Below are 15,682 nucleotides of genomic sequence, written 5' to 3'. Positions count from 1 at the left end.
TTCCACACCTGAACTATGAACCTATCTGCCCGACTTTCCCTTCCGCGACGCACAAACTCTGCCCGTCGGTGCGGTCCATAGTGAGGGCAGATGGCCCGCATCCAGTGCAGCCTGCCTGCCTGGACGGTAACCGGCCCCACTCCGCCTGTCCGCACTACCAAGCCCGACCCACCCTCTGTAATCCGCCCGTCGGTGCGGCCCTCTTACCCGCATCCTTCTCTTCCTTCCGTTTTTGCCCAACTCCTTCCTTCGCACTTTTTCTGCGATGTGGAAGTCTGAGCTCGATGTCCTTTCGTCGAACGCCATCCTCCTTACTTATATGCATCCTTTCGCCCAAGGGCCATGTCTGTCGAGGATAACAAGGGTCGGCTCCATCAACATGCATGCCTGGCTAACCTGCCACATAACCTCGACACGCCCCATTCCAACGAACCGCCGCATCCCTTCGTGTGCATCGTTGCACCCATGGGTTGGCTCCAACACCTCGCCGATTACACCCGTCGCCACACGTTGCACACCTGCCCGCATCCTAACTCGTCCGCACATGGTCACCTCTTTCATCGGGGCACGCAACAAGGGTCGCCCGCGCGCCTTCCGTCGGTGGCTCGCCCATCGTGCAAGTATCAAGGGGCGTGCGCCACGCCCAACACGGCGCGAGCGACATGGGAACCCCACGTGTCACGTCCCCAGGCCTACAATAGTCTTTCAGCCGTACTTGGCGAGGTGCGGCACCACCGAACACTTTCTTTTCACCAATACTTATGTTCATGGACTACACCCAACCATTAGTCTACTTAGTTTGTTTTTCGCAACCAAGTATTATTATGTTTCCTTTATACCAATGAACACCCATACACATTCATTATCATCAACAATTATACATGAAGAACACAATTGCGCAGTATAAAGGGAGGGGCAACTCCCTGAACAATGAGTCTGCCTGAATACAATATATTATTCAACTCTACAATGTTTACGAGGCTTTACAAGTATACATGGGAAACACCAAGTTTCATACTTAGCCAATTTTACAAATAAGCAACACCTCCGTGTGTCAACCGAGTTCCTTGCCCGAGCTGGGCGGGCGCGCCCTCACACGAGCTGCCAACCGTACTCCTCGACCGAACCTCGTTTACCACTGCACGACGAGCGGGCGACCTCACCCGAGTCACCCCCCGTTTCCTTTTGCACGACGGGTGGGCGACTTACCCAAGTCACCCGAGACACCTCCGCGTTTCTTCTTCCACGACGGGCGGGCGACCTACTCGAGACACCCCGTGTCACACCGAACGGCAGGTGCCTTCCTGTTGTTGGGAAAAGTATCCAATACGGAATGCCCCTATCCCACTCTAAGAGGTGATAGTGCCTTAGCAACAAACAGGTAAACTTATTCAAGTATTCTTCTTTATGAAATGCAAGTGAGGAAGAAGGATCTAACTAACATGTATCTTCTGTTAGTTTGTCGATCCAGATCACTCCTCTCTTCAGTAGCTCCCAGCTTCTTTCTCCTTCACCGGCCCAGCTTCACTGAATTCCTGCAAGATCACAAGAGAGAGAAACTACACAAAGATACAGATATACATTCATAAAAAGCTCAAGATCAGATTAAGCTAAACATGTAAGCATAACAAAACATCATTGGTATACAACATGTAGGAGAAACTCAAATAGTTTATTGATAAGATAATAAAGTCTGAGAAGAGATACAACCAAGTGAGTTCGGATCCAGCATCTACCTCCCAGCGATGGAATCCCTTCCTCTCCTCCAACAAAGCATAAATCACCCAATGTGCTAATGTCAATCTCAAACCAACAACAATTCTTTGCAAAGTACAAAATTCCAGCCTCCTGAACCTCTGGGTGAGAGATCCATATATAGATGTGAGCAGAGAGGATGAGTCAGCTCATGTTTTGACTTGTGGCTTCTCTCTGTTAGTTCTTGCTTCCACTTGGAGGTTGAGAACCTCTTACTCATCACTAGTCGAATTCATTGAGGCAAGTGTCATTGGAGAAGATTCTGGAAGCTTCCAGGGTCTTTCCACCTCATTGAATGAACTTGCCATTTGTCATTTCCCGCTCAGCGCACCCTGGTAGTGCTTCTGCCTGCGTTGCAGTGCACCTAGCCAGTGTAATCTCTGCATTTCAGTGCAGACAGCTAGTGGAGCCTCTGAATTGATCCTGAATTGACTGTTTCTGAGTGGTTTTTGGTGGAGAACTTTTGGGAGAAGCTGTCATTGGTTGACCTTGTTCCTTTAGGAGCTGTAACAACATCTTTAGGGACTTTGGATCCCTTGAATTATGGACATTTCATGCTCAATGCTGTAAGGCACAAAAATGTCTATAACAGTTGCCCCCTAAAGTATGAGGCCGTTTATCAGGTGAAATGCTTTATTAGGAGGATCCGAAGTTCTTCCAATGCTTTCATGATCTAGCTGAGGCGGGCATTCCCATGCTCAGCTTTATAAATTCATTTTTCTGTACATAGAACAGACAATCGTCTGATGGTAGACTGATGATTTTGATGAAATCATCATCCTTTTGGTAGGATGATTATCTGCTGCAATGTTGTACATGTCAATGTCTTTATTTTTCCTGAATATATATCGCAGCCCGGATGGATGAAACTAGATCCGGGGTCTTCAATCTCGTCCGATCTTCACTCTAAGTACAAGTCGATCCATGTGAGAAATGTTCTGAAGTCGAACATGGAAAGACATCGCTTGATTACCGGTCAATGAGGTAAACCATTAACAAGCGCGAGAGGAATCACCGATAATGATAATGACCCTCAAGGTACTACAGTACAATTCACGTGGTGTGAATAAAGGACTTGGCGTCGAACACCACGCAAAATCTTTCGGTCGAAGGTCATTGATGTATACCTGTCGCCGGAAGTGAGAAACTTGCCATTGAGGCATGCAACCTTCAAAGTACCGAAGGGGTTGTTCCTAGATCAACTTCTTGGATAATGAGTTGATGTCGACAAGAAGCGATCCGTTAAAGGAGGGCCTTAATGAATCCCACATCAGTGACACAGAACGGAGCAAATGATTTTGATGGAGGTGAAAACGATCTGATAACATATGATTCAGGGTGGCAGTCATGAAAAGATGAAGGATAATGTATGGTAGTGGATGGGACACGGTTGACTTCTCTAGATGACTTCTCTTGAACATATCGGCGACACTTGTGTGATGGATTGGTAGCATTTACCCCAAAGATGGATGGTATTGGCGGGACCATGGTGATGTGACCGGTGAATGAAAACAACCCAACCTGACTCAGGCACGGAGTGGCAGTGTCATGTTCAAGAGCGACTTGCTACCAATAAAGTTCTTTGAGTTTCTTCCCAATTTTTCCCCAGTCATTTCTGACCAGTACCTCTTTATTTTTTTCAAGCATGAGGAGGATAACATATGCTTGTTCTATAATTTGCCCTTCGGGCAAACCCATCGTTATGTTTTAACGAGCCTAGCGATAGTGAAACTAGTTCTCGTCTAAAGACAAGTTTGTCGCTATTTAATGTATTTAACGAGTCTAACGACAAAGATAACTCGGTCCTTTTCATTTTTAGAGAGTCTGAAAAGGTACGTAAAGTCAACTCCGAAAGTCCTTTTTCGTCATCTAATCCCTTAAATCTGAAAAAGTATAAAACAATACATAAGGGATGAGTTTTCGATAGTTTTAACGAGCCGAACAAAACAAGCACTTGATCTTTTTGTGCAATAATCCTCAGGTCTAAAAAGATTAAAATCTAGAGGAGGGATAGCACTTCCGGTCGCTTTAACGAGCTGGAAGGCCAAAACTCGGAAGTCTTTTCATATTTTACGAGTCAGATGAAAAGAGCTTAAAGGAGACTCATCTTTTGAGGAACGAGTGATAAAACGGGTTAGCAGCTGATTCCAGGTAAAGGTTGGAATTTTCCAATCACGACAGTGTCACAAGGATGGCTAGTGAAATCACTCTTCGCAGCTGTTCCTCAAAATGGGTAAACAATCATATGGAGGTGAACGATCGGCCAATGGAAAAGTGGAGGTGACGGTGCAAACACGACCAAGGCTTTAATGGCTGATAATGTTACATTCACGGTGGTTATTTACCAGAAGATAGTTCATTTTTTAACGAGCTTAAACGCGGAAAAACACTGCTCAATATTATGTTTATTTTTTAACGAGCATGAACTATGTGCTAAAACTGCTCAATCTTATGTTTATTTTTTAACGAGCATGAACTATGTGCTAAAACTGCTCGATAACATGGTCTAGTTTTGATTTTTTACCATAAATAGCTTTGCTTTTTCAAAGATAGTACTGTACCCTCAATTGCTGCATCAAACTAGTTATAAATGAATAACATTTGCTTGAAAATGAGATTAAGACACTAATATTTCACTTTGAACTACGTAAAAAGCTATTAAAAAGTGCTTTTACCTCTCATTTTACCATTTCATTTGAACTTGGTTTGTTGGAGCTTTGGAGGTGCCTCTTCCCCCTTGATTTTCACCAGCTGATTTCGGGAGATTCTGTGGACGATTCTCGGCGCCGTCTGGACCAGGTAGGAGCTAAACTTGAGCTCTTTCATTTCATGGTTTCCTTTCTGCATTCTGTGCTTGTTTTCCTGTTTTTCTGAGCCCCTGGGGTTTGATGGGGTCGCTCTGCCATCAGCGCACCCAGTTCACTCGAAACCTGCGCTGAATGTCAAGCTGTATGAAGGCAGTTTGACCTTCAACGCAGGTGGAACACTGGGCAGGTGCGCTGAGCGCAGAAAAAGAGTTTTGTTGCACAGTTTTTGATGAAATTTTTGCCAGTTTCTCATCAAATTCAGGATCTAACTCCTCTCATGTTTGTTTTTCAGAGATATTGGAGCAAAATGACCCTTACATGGCGAGAACGAGAACATGAAGAAGAGGACATGATTGCCCTACATGATCCTGTCACGGTGAACGCGCTGCGGAACTGTGGCCTGCTGAAGTTCTTCCGTATCTCTAGCATGAGACAACAGATCTCCCTACTGCAGTATTTGCTTGACGCTTGGGATCCTATCAACCAAGTATTTCAGCTTAGGGGCAAATCCATCCCCTTGAACACAGTAGACATTTACTTCTTGACTGGCTTGTCGAGGCGGGGTGCCCCCATTTCTTTGTCAGGTTTGGCCCGAGGGAGTGACTCTGTGAGAGATTATGTCCACCAGTATTGCAGGGAAGGATCTCAGCCGAGCAAAGACGGCAAGATCGTTATCCGTGAGATTGCTGACAGGTCCCTCAGGTCTATCTTGTATACTATTGGTAGGATGGCCGGTAGCACGTCTCTTCACGTAGCCAACAGATCCTATGTGCAGCATGCTTTGGAGTGTCTCCAACCAAAAATATTCAACTGGTGTGATGCAGTACTTCTTCAGATGAAAAGTCAGTTAACCAAGGTAAAGGACGGGAAGCTGAAGAACTTTGGGTTTGGTTCTATTTTGACCGCCTTTGCTTTGGAGAAGATACCACTGATGCAGCCACAGTACATTGCACTCGACTTGCCTTCTCCTACTGAACCACGCATGCAGAGATGGGTTGATCACATGTCTAGGCATGCCGGTCAATCTCAGATTTCTTTCACTGATACCTTCTTCAGGTGGTTCGAGCGTCAGGAGATGGTCTATTCCGAGTATCCATATGTTGGCATGGACTTCCGGGGCGATCCGGATTTGGTACTGCCGGACGGCGAGCAGTGGGGCGTTATTGGTAAAATCTTCGACCATATCACTGTTTACTGTTTTTATTTATAATGTCCTTGTGCTTTATTCTATCAATACTTTAATCAAACTCATGTGTGCATGCAGATGTTGGTCCTGTTCGTCCAGCAGTTCGCCCGAGAGCGCCAGCCGCTGCCCCAGCAGGGGAGACTGCTGGGAGGGTTATTCTTCGTGACCTTGATGTGGCCGAGACCCTTACAGTTGTGCAGGAGCAGGTTGAGAGCCTTACTCTTGGCATTCAAGATGTGAGGATCGATGAGTTACCTTTACAGTTGCAGCGGCATACTACTGGTGTGCCTAGACGATGGACTCGTCTCTTACGCATGATCGCACAGGCCGTGACGTGCTATCATGAGCATCACTAGACTAGGGTGCCCCCTAGCATTTTTGAGTTTTTGGGTCATGTGACCGATTTTGTCTTGGTTACAGAACATCATATGTAAACCGTAAACAACTTATATATATATATATATATATATATATATATATATGATTTTCGGGGTTTTATTCTGGTTGAGTTATATGATCCATATGTACCACATTGATGATGTGTTTCTTTTTATAAATGTCGCAAATGTCTATCTAACACATAGTTTGCTAATGAGTCGGTTAATGTGTTTAAGTTTCTAGAAATATGTTGGTATTGAATTAAATCAAACTGTCTTTCCAAAATTTTAACCCTTAGAAACATGCGATAAATGGCTGGATTTCGGACGGAATATATACCATTAAGTTGTAGTATTACGAGTTGTGAGTCTAGCCTGACGATTAGTCGGCGTATACCATGGGTGATGGCATCAGAGAGCAGTTCTATCAACGCGATATACTCAACGATGTTATTCGTTGATTGCCCAATACATACACCTCTGAAACTTACTAACTCGTCGCTTGGATCAAAAATGGCCCAAGCTGCGGAGGACAGGTTCCGCGAACTACGACTCGCTCCGTCGGCATATCCAACACATGTCTCCAAAACGTTTGACATCTGCAATAAATGTAAAAAGGTGGATTACTCGACCAAAACAAACATTTTAGCGAAAACAAAATACAACAAAAGCATACTGGTTACTATTTAAGCATAGTAACGCTTGAGGTACAACCCGTTACGGGGTTGCGCCAGTGGAATTTCGTCATAATCCATTAACTCGTAGGCTCCTTTTGCTAACACTCGTTTAACAATATAGGGGCCCATCCATAAAGAATTAAATTTACCTGCTCCCAATTTATCAGATTCTTGGTCATAAAGCAAGACCAAGTCACCTTCTGAGAAGACACGAGTTTTGACATTTTTGTCGAACTGCGCCTTGACTCGTTTCTTATGGGCTTCATTAGCCAAGGCGGCATCACGACGGGTTTCATCCAATTGGATTAATTCCAAGAAACGGGCCTCTTCTTCTGAAGTTCCGGGGAGGAGATCAATTGCGAGTTTAAGAGACGAGATTTCACACTGGACTGGTAAGACTGCTTCCAGGCCATATACCAGTTGGAAAGGCGTGAACCCGGTCGCATTCCTTACCGATGTTCAGTAGGCCCACAAGGCTGAGTACAGGATTAGGTGCCATCTTCTTTTGTGAACTCCGATCATCCTTTGCAACATGCGCTTCAGGACTTTGTTGATCGCTTCAACTTGTCCGTTGGCTTGCGGATAATACGGGGTAGAGTTGTCGTGAGATAGCACTAGTTTGGCAGCTAATTCAACCATCATGTGATTGCGAAAATGCGATCCATGATTCGTAACTATAGCCTGTGGTACGCTGAGTCTGGCGACTACATGATTGAAAAAGAAAAGGGCAGTTGTTTCACCAGTGTTATCTAATGTAGGCATCGCCTCGGCCCATTTGGTAAAATAGTCAACGGCGACTATAATATACCCATGCCCCCCGGTTGAGGTGGGGTTACATGTCATGAAATCGATGGCCCATTTGGCGAAAGGCCCAACAGCAACTATTGGCTGTAAAGGTGTGGGTGGTCTTCTGGTTTTGCTATCAAAAATTTGACAAGCATGGCAACTTCTGACTGCGGTTATGCAATATTTGAACATGGTTGGCCAGAAGTATCCTGCTCATAAGATTTTTTATGCTGTAGCATATCCAGATTGATGCCCCCCACACACACCTGAATGACACTCGTTCAGGGCTTTTTCGGCCTCCTCATGGGTGAGGCACCTTCTCAGAACTGTATCGATACCACGATGGTAAAGCGTATCACCGACGATCATGTAGTATTTTGCTTGGTATCGTATACGTTTCTGTTCTGAGTGAGAGGTGTTAGGCCTAAAAAATCAGAAACAAATTCTCGTCCACGATTGATTCTTTGGATGTTTCATCATTGGACGATGATGGGAGATCGCACAGTAATTCTGCGAAAACTAGAGCTTTCTTTGATTTGGATTTTACAAATTCCAGATCAAACTCTTGAAGGATTGCTATCCATTTTGAATATTTGCCCCCCAGCAACTGTCGCGACAATATATAAGTCATGGGGTTGCAATCAGACAAAATGGTAGTTTTCCGAAAGAGGACATAGTGTCGAAACCTTTGTATCGCTTGAACAGCTGCAAGCGCTAGTTTTTCAACATAAGAATATTTACTTTCTGTATCATTTAAGTTTCTACTTAAATAATATATAGGGTATTCGATTCCATCAACTTCTTGAACTAAAACCATTGCGATGGTCGTATCTGCTGCAGCCAGATACATGTTAAAGTCTCTTTGATAATCAGGTGCATACATTAATGATGCTTTTATTAAGGAATCCTTTAAAGCATCAAAGGAAGCTTGCGCAACCTGATCCCAGACGAATGGTACCTCGTTTTTCAAAATATGTGTATAACCTTTAGCAAATTTGGCGTAATTCGGAATGAACCTCCTCAGAAAGTTTGCTTTCCCTTGGAGTTTCTGAATCTGAAGCAAATTTGAAGGTGGAGGCAAATTGATGATTGCCTGGACCTTGCAAGGGTCGAGACGAATCCCATCCTTTGAGACTACAAAGCCAAGTAAACGACCAGAACTGACTCAAAATACACATTTGTGTGGATTGAGTCGTATCTTGTAGTGTTGGCAACATAGAAATATCGCTCTCAAATGTTGCGGATGATCAGTCCGCTTTCGCGAATGATCCGGAAGGTCGTCGAGGTATGGTTGAACGATGTGCTTGATGTCATGGAAGGCATAATTCATTGCCCTCTGAAACGTCGCCCCTGCATTCTTTAAACCAAAGGGTAATTTCCGATATGCGAATGTGCCCCACGGACAAATGAATGCAGTCTTTGACTGGTCCTGTGGGCGGATATTTATTTGATTATACCCGGAAAATCCATCCATGAATGAAAAGATTTCACATCTGACGCATTCATCAATCATCTGGTCGATGAAGGGTGTAGGGTAGTTGTCTTTTGGACAAGCTTGGTTTACATCCCTATAATCGACACACACTCTAATTGTCCCTTGTTTCTTCGTAACAGGGACGATATTCGATACCCAATCGGTTAGAGGAACCGGGTAGATGAAACCCACATGGAGAAGTTTTTCAACTTCTGCCTTAATGGCAGCGGCTTTCTTGGGTGCACCTGCCTGAGCCGTTGTCTTACTGGTTTGACATCTGGATACATCTTAATTCCACGTTCAACGATACTCGAGTCGATGCCTGGAATTTCATCGTATGACCAAGCAAAGACATCTCTGAACTCGTGAAAAAGAGCGTTATATATTTCCAGTTCTGAAGGAGAACAACCTTTGCCAACATAAATATTTTCTACAACATTTGTTTTAGTCGAGATATTTATGGCTATAGTCTCTTCAATATTGGATAAGTTTCGCTCGGAATCCACCATATTTACAGTATTTGATAGGAATTCAAAAACTGAAGGGTGATAAAGGTCATCTTGAGTATCTTCTTCATAATCTGGAAGAAGGGAACGATGGTGGCAATCATTCCACGGTGCCCCCTCAATCAACATTGATTGTAGAATTCCTTCGTCGGTTCCATGCACTCGCGACCAAGGATCTAAAGGGGTACCATATTCTCTAGACCTATCTACCCAAACGCTTGATGAGCGTTGATTTGGGTTCGCCTCCCATGCTAGAAACATTGATTGCTACAATATTTCTATTGGGCTTGGGGGAAAAACCATTGCATGATCCATGTCGATATCGTCTTCTGAGATCTTCGTGGAAGATATCATATTGCAGGTACCTATCGACGCTACTTCCACCAAGTTGATTGGAGGTGGAAGAGCGAAAGTTCCCATCAATATAGGATCTTTTAGTAGGCCTACTCCAATATTCTGAAGCGAAAGGGGGCTTCCATGGATCATGGGAATACTTCCTGTAACTTGTGAACCATTAGGGAGGAAGTTTTGTTGGTCGACGATTGTAATCCCCCCTTGAAAAGGGAATGCAATCTTTCTAAAATAGGTTTACACAACAGCTACCATGGCATAGATCCATGGCCTTCCTAGTAGGATGTTGTAATCAAGATTCCCATCGATGACTTCAACATCTATTTCTACTGTTTTTCCCCCTAGTTCAACCTTCAAGTTATTTAGGATACCATACGGGGTATATGTCCTTCCGTCGAATGCTTTTAATGTTGTCGAAGATCGCGACAAGGTTGGTGATCCTAAAGTTTTCCAGCAACTCATTGACATAATACATGTAGATGCCCCCTCATCAATAATTGTTCGGTGAACAGTTTTGTTGAGGGCTTTCACTCGGATAAGGAAAGCTAGTTGAGCTGGTAACTGAGGATCGTATCCTTTGTGGTCAAAGGATACAGGATTGGAATCCTTAGGATCAACCCCACCGATGGCTGATAACAAAGCCTGCCTTTGGGATGGGCAATTTTGTAGTACTTCAAGAGTCGACATAGCGGATGGCGATTGGGCCAAATCTTCCACTATGTTATAATGTTGCGCTGCTCTGGCGCGAGGATTAAATGTCGACTTGTGTACTACTCCCTTTGGCGGTTTTATTGTTAATTCAGGAATGATGGGTGGTACAACTTCTGTCGAAGTTGTTGTCGAACTGCTTGGTTGATCTTTATCCTTGCCGTTCGACAGCTGCGGATTCCCGTAATCTTTGTTCCTTGTTGAAATCAAAGCATCATTTTGTTGCTTGGAAATCGACAACATAAGTACTTGCGACGGGGAAGCATTTCCACTATCAACCAGATTTGTTCCTGGATTTGGAAACGGATCAGTTAACACGGCTGAGGTTTGCGAACTCTTAAAGAATATTTTAAGCTCAGCTTTGTATGGACATTGTGAGGTCCAATGATCCTCATCACATATGTGACATCCCGTTGAGGGTGGTTTCCTATTTCCAGGAGGGTTTGAAGAAGTTTTTTCAGGAGATGACTCTCCTTGTTTCTTCTTCTTCCCTTTGTTTTGTTTCTTCTTTCTTCCTGGTTGTTTGGTTTCTTTGCCTTTATCTGCTGATACGGCATTTACTTCCGAAGCAAGAATTTCGTCTTTTGCATTTTGATCTGAAATCTTACGGGCCTTCTTGGAGTTGGCCTTTGTCGATTTCGCATTTGTCGTGCCAATCACGCCGTCACCGGCATGAGAGTCATTGTTTGATTTAGGAGGAGGAGAAATTGAGAATTCCGGTCTAGGGGCATCAGGTATTTTGTCATAGAGCGTGCCAGACTGAGTATAGACTAAGTCTAGATATTGCACACGAGCGATAACTTGCTCTTCTGTTACGACTCCCCCCTTTGCCACATCTTCCGTTATAGCAGGAAGTAACGACTTGATAAACCATTCAGCTAGTAGCTGATCGGGAACGTACGTTTTTACCATCCTACGACGACGTCGCCACTCATGTATATGATCAGATATGTGAGTGGCCGTTGTCTGTTTAAAGTTGGTCAAGATTTCTGTTCCCGTTTCATACCTTATCGGTAATTGAAAATGGGTTAAGAAAGTTGTGGCTAAGGTGCTGAAATTGTCGAACGAAGCTCTAGGCAATTCAATATACCATTTTGCCGCTGGACCCGTTAACGTCCTCTGAAAAAGGCGAAGCCTTATCGAATCATCGTTCAGGGTGTTTGATGAACACCATAGATGAAATGTCATCACTTGATTCGATGGGTCTTCACCTGGATTTCCATTAAATTTAGGAATGTCTGAAGGAAGTTTGTGAGGAATTGCTGGCCACCAAGGGGCGTAAGCAATTGGATCGTTTGTTAATCGGTGTAAATCGGGTAACTCTAAAGTTGCCATGAATGGTAACTGTTGATTCAGGTTAGGTGAAGCATACCCAGGATACGATGGGATTGCCTGAGCAGTTGGCCTTTGCATACCAGCATAATGTAATTGATGTTGGTATGACTGATACGGTTGGTGGACATGACCACTGTAAAGTGTTTGGTTTTGACCGTTTTGAATGTACGGTTGTCCACTGTTCGCAAAGATCTGCTGCTCAGAACCTTGGTATACTTGTTGGAATTGTGGTTGTTGATATTGCACCAGCCATGGTTGCGAAGCCATGTTCTGTTGCGCTATACTAACCGTTGGACCAAGGTGTGGGGTAATTGTACCCGTTTGGACCTGTGTCGCCCCACCAGTTGGTGATTGCGGTTGAGTCAAAGGGTCAAGGGGCTGTTGCATTACAACCTGAGAAATTTGAGGTTGACATACAACAAGCATCGTTTGAACTTGTGACACTGTTACAATAGCTGGTGTTGTCGTGATGTTCGACATAGGTACACATTGTTGCATAGAATACACAACCCTTGGTTGTTGGGGTAGTATAGGTACCCAACCACTTGATGTAACTCCAGTATAACCTGAATATTATTGTGAACTCTTGTATGGATATCCTCCCGGAGGGGGTAATGAAAGGGCATACTGCCCCCCATACGGTGGCAATCCGGAACTCAAGGGGATTGTCTGTCTTTGGGGACTGGATTGCCCAAATTGACTTCCAAATGGATCAATTTGGCGAGTCTCAACATAAGAGTTGCCAGATATTATTCCGGAGGAACAAACAGGAATGGACCACACTGTCGAAATAGTCCCTGGATGGACTCCTTCTAGCGGTTGTGAGCTAGTCGGGACAGATGGTATGCCGGCAAACATTGTCGGAGTGACAACAGGGAGTTCTGATGTCGCTGTGTCATTTGACAAAGTCCTAGATGTTGACGGTTGTTCAGACATTTTGATCCTATCCAAAAGATTACCTAGCGATTCTATAGGAACTTCCACTGGTGGTAGACTAACTTCTGATGTCGAAGGAAATAGAGTGACCCCGACTCCAAAATGTGTTGGAGTACTTGCTTGCGGATCTTCTACAATTTCCTCTATCGCAATCAAACCAGGTGGAAGGGGAAGACCGTCAGGTCCGTAAAATATTTCTGGTGCCGAAGAAGGGGTTGAATCAACAGCGACAGATGTTTGAGGAACAAGACTCTCTGAACCGATTACAGATGGAACTGGTTTAGTAACACAAGTGTTTGTTCTCAGACTAGGATCAATATCACTGTCCCTCTGTGGTTGTTGAACTTCTTCTGTAGAGGCAGGGTTTCCATAAATGTTTGGAGTAACCGGAATCTCAGATGTTGTTGGAACACTTGTTCTAACTTTGATAGGAGATTTCGAACCGGTTAAACGAGTTCACTTTTTCCGTACTGTTTTCGATTCCAGAGACAAAGACGGTTGACTCGTAAGCCTCCGCGAACGACAGGGTTTCAATTGACTTTCTTCCACGATTGCGGATTACTCGATCAACCAAAATACAAAAGGGGAAAGTGTGTTTCCGAATTAAATGAATTTTTAGACGCTTTAGACACAACTTGCTTTTTCACTTTTAAAGAGTCGAGAAAAAGCTAAAGATGACTCTAGTCTCCTTCGATGTTTTAACGAGCCCGAAGTGACAAATGCTCAGATGGAATTTTTCTGTTATAGAGTCCGAAAAATGCCAAAAGGAACTGCTCTGGAGTTCTAGGTAGAGGGTGTGCCAAACTTTTCGCAAAACCGCAGAATACTTTTTAAGGTACGGGCGGTCAATCTTCCCGAATGCTGTGTTTAGTGCATTGCGATCAGTAGGGCGGCCGACACGGCTTCCTAAGGATAAAGGTTTTATGCCTATAGGGGTCTCCCAATATATACTCGACGGTACGTGGGAGCACAATCCGTACTGGCGCTATCGTCCCTCAGGAGGAATCACCCAACCATCAGCGAGATCGACAGTCACCAGGTTTTACGACGTCAGAACACGTCTCTAGCCTAGACCTCTATGTTGTGCGTTATGTTACAAAGCGTTGTTAAGTTCATTCAATTTATTTTAGGTTGATATTTCTTAGAATTTTGCCTTTTTGGATCACCACGAGATGTATGATACAATTCCTAAATGCAGTCTAAAGATGATAAGCAAGCTTTCATATCTTTTCAACAATGAAAATCCTAGCTACAAGGGGAAAAGGAAGATACAACTCAAAGAGCATAGAGCACACTGTAATGCACTTTTCCCTAAATCAAAGCATGCGAACTATCAAAATGCAAATGCACAAATGCATGTATTTGTTTTCACTTCCTTAATATTGATGCCTAAAAAGAAAGTTGTTGTACAAATTTGAATTCGATATCAAGTGAAAACATAAACAAGTTCCTTTTTCAAAATCAAAAGACGATTATGACACCTTATGATTTACTTGTTTCGACACTAGAAATGCATAAATTCAAACCAAACGACAAAAGTAAAAGCTAAATCAACTGTGAACAACAAACAAACTCACTCCTAAGATCAAAACGACACTTACGACAGGTCTAGATCTAAGGGCGACAGTATGACTCGTTTACTTTTGTAATGGGAAACTGCAAATGATGTAACAAATACAAAAAGAACAAATACAATTTCTTTATACAACTGAGGTGGAATTGAGGCAAAGAAAAGGGGTTTCAGATAGGTACACTGACTGATAACAGGCTGCAAAAAACAGAGATCAAACTGAGCAAAAGGAAGCAGGGAACCACAGCTGCACAAGGCAAATACTGATCAGCGCACTCTCAACACATAGGTTTTGACATTCAACGCAGGTAGCCTTCACGGGACCTGCGTTGAAATGTAGAACCTCTTCACAGAGTCTGCGCTGAAGCAGAAATGAGAGTTGTTTCTGGGTTCTGGGTTACGGTTTGCAGTTAAATCAATAGTTTTTGGCCAAATCAAAGCTATCAATTAGGTACAATTAGGAGGATGATTTATAGGAGGACTAAGATCTATCACAAAGGGCTGTTAGAGCACTTGTGGATCAGTTTGTTCAGATCATAAAAATAGGCCCAGTGAGTGGACTAGAGTGGCAGATCTCTACTTTGCACTTGAAAATGGCAAGTGCATTTCGATTGGGCACTCCTGAGTTTATGAGAAGAACAAGACCAGAAACACAAATAAACCAACAAAATACTCTCCCCAGCGGAGTCGCCAATTTGTTGTTGGGAAAAGTATCCAATACGGAATGCCCCTATCCCACTCTAAGAGGTGATAGTGCCTTAGCAACAAACAGGTAAACTTATTCAAGTATTCTTCTTTATGAAATGCAAGTGAGGAAGAAGGATCTAACTAACCTGTATCTTCCGCTAGTTTGTCGATCCAGATCACTCCTCTCTTCAGTAGCTCCCAGCTTCTTGCTCCTTCACCGGCCCAGCTTCACCGAATTCCTGCAAGATCACAAGAGAGAGAAACTACACAAAGATACAGATATATCGATGAGAGATCCATATATCGATGTGAGCAGAGAGGATGAGTCAGCTCATGTTTTGACTTGTGGCTTCTCTCCGTCAGTTCTTGCTTCCACTTGGAGGTTGAGAACCTCTTACTCATCACTAGTCGAATTCATTGAGGCAAGTGTCATTGGAGAAGATTCTGGAAGCTTCCAGGGTCTTTCCACCTCGTTGAATGAACTTGCCATTTGTCATTTCCCACTCAGTGCACCCTGGTAGTGCTTC

This window comes from Pinus tabuliformis, chromosome Q (assembly GCF_031772625.1).
Source record: "Pinus tabuliformis cultivar Carrire ecotype Pingquan chromosome Q, CPIR1, whole genome shotgun sequence".
In the NCBI taxonomy this organism is placed as follows: domain Eukaryota; kingdom Viridiplantae; phylum Streptophyta; class Pinopsida; order Pinales; family Pinaceae; genus Pinus; species Pinus tabuliformis.
Note: the sequence above shows the minus strand (reverse complement) of the source record.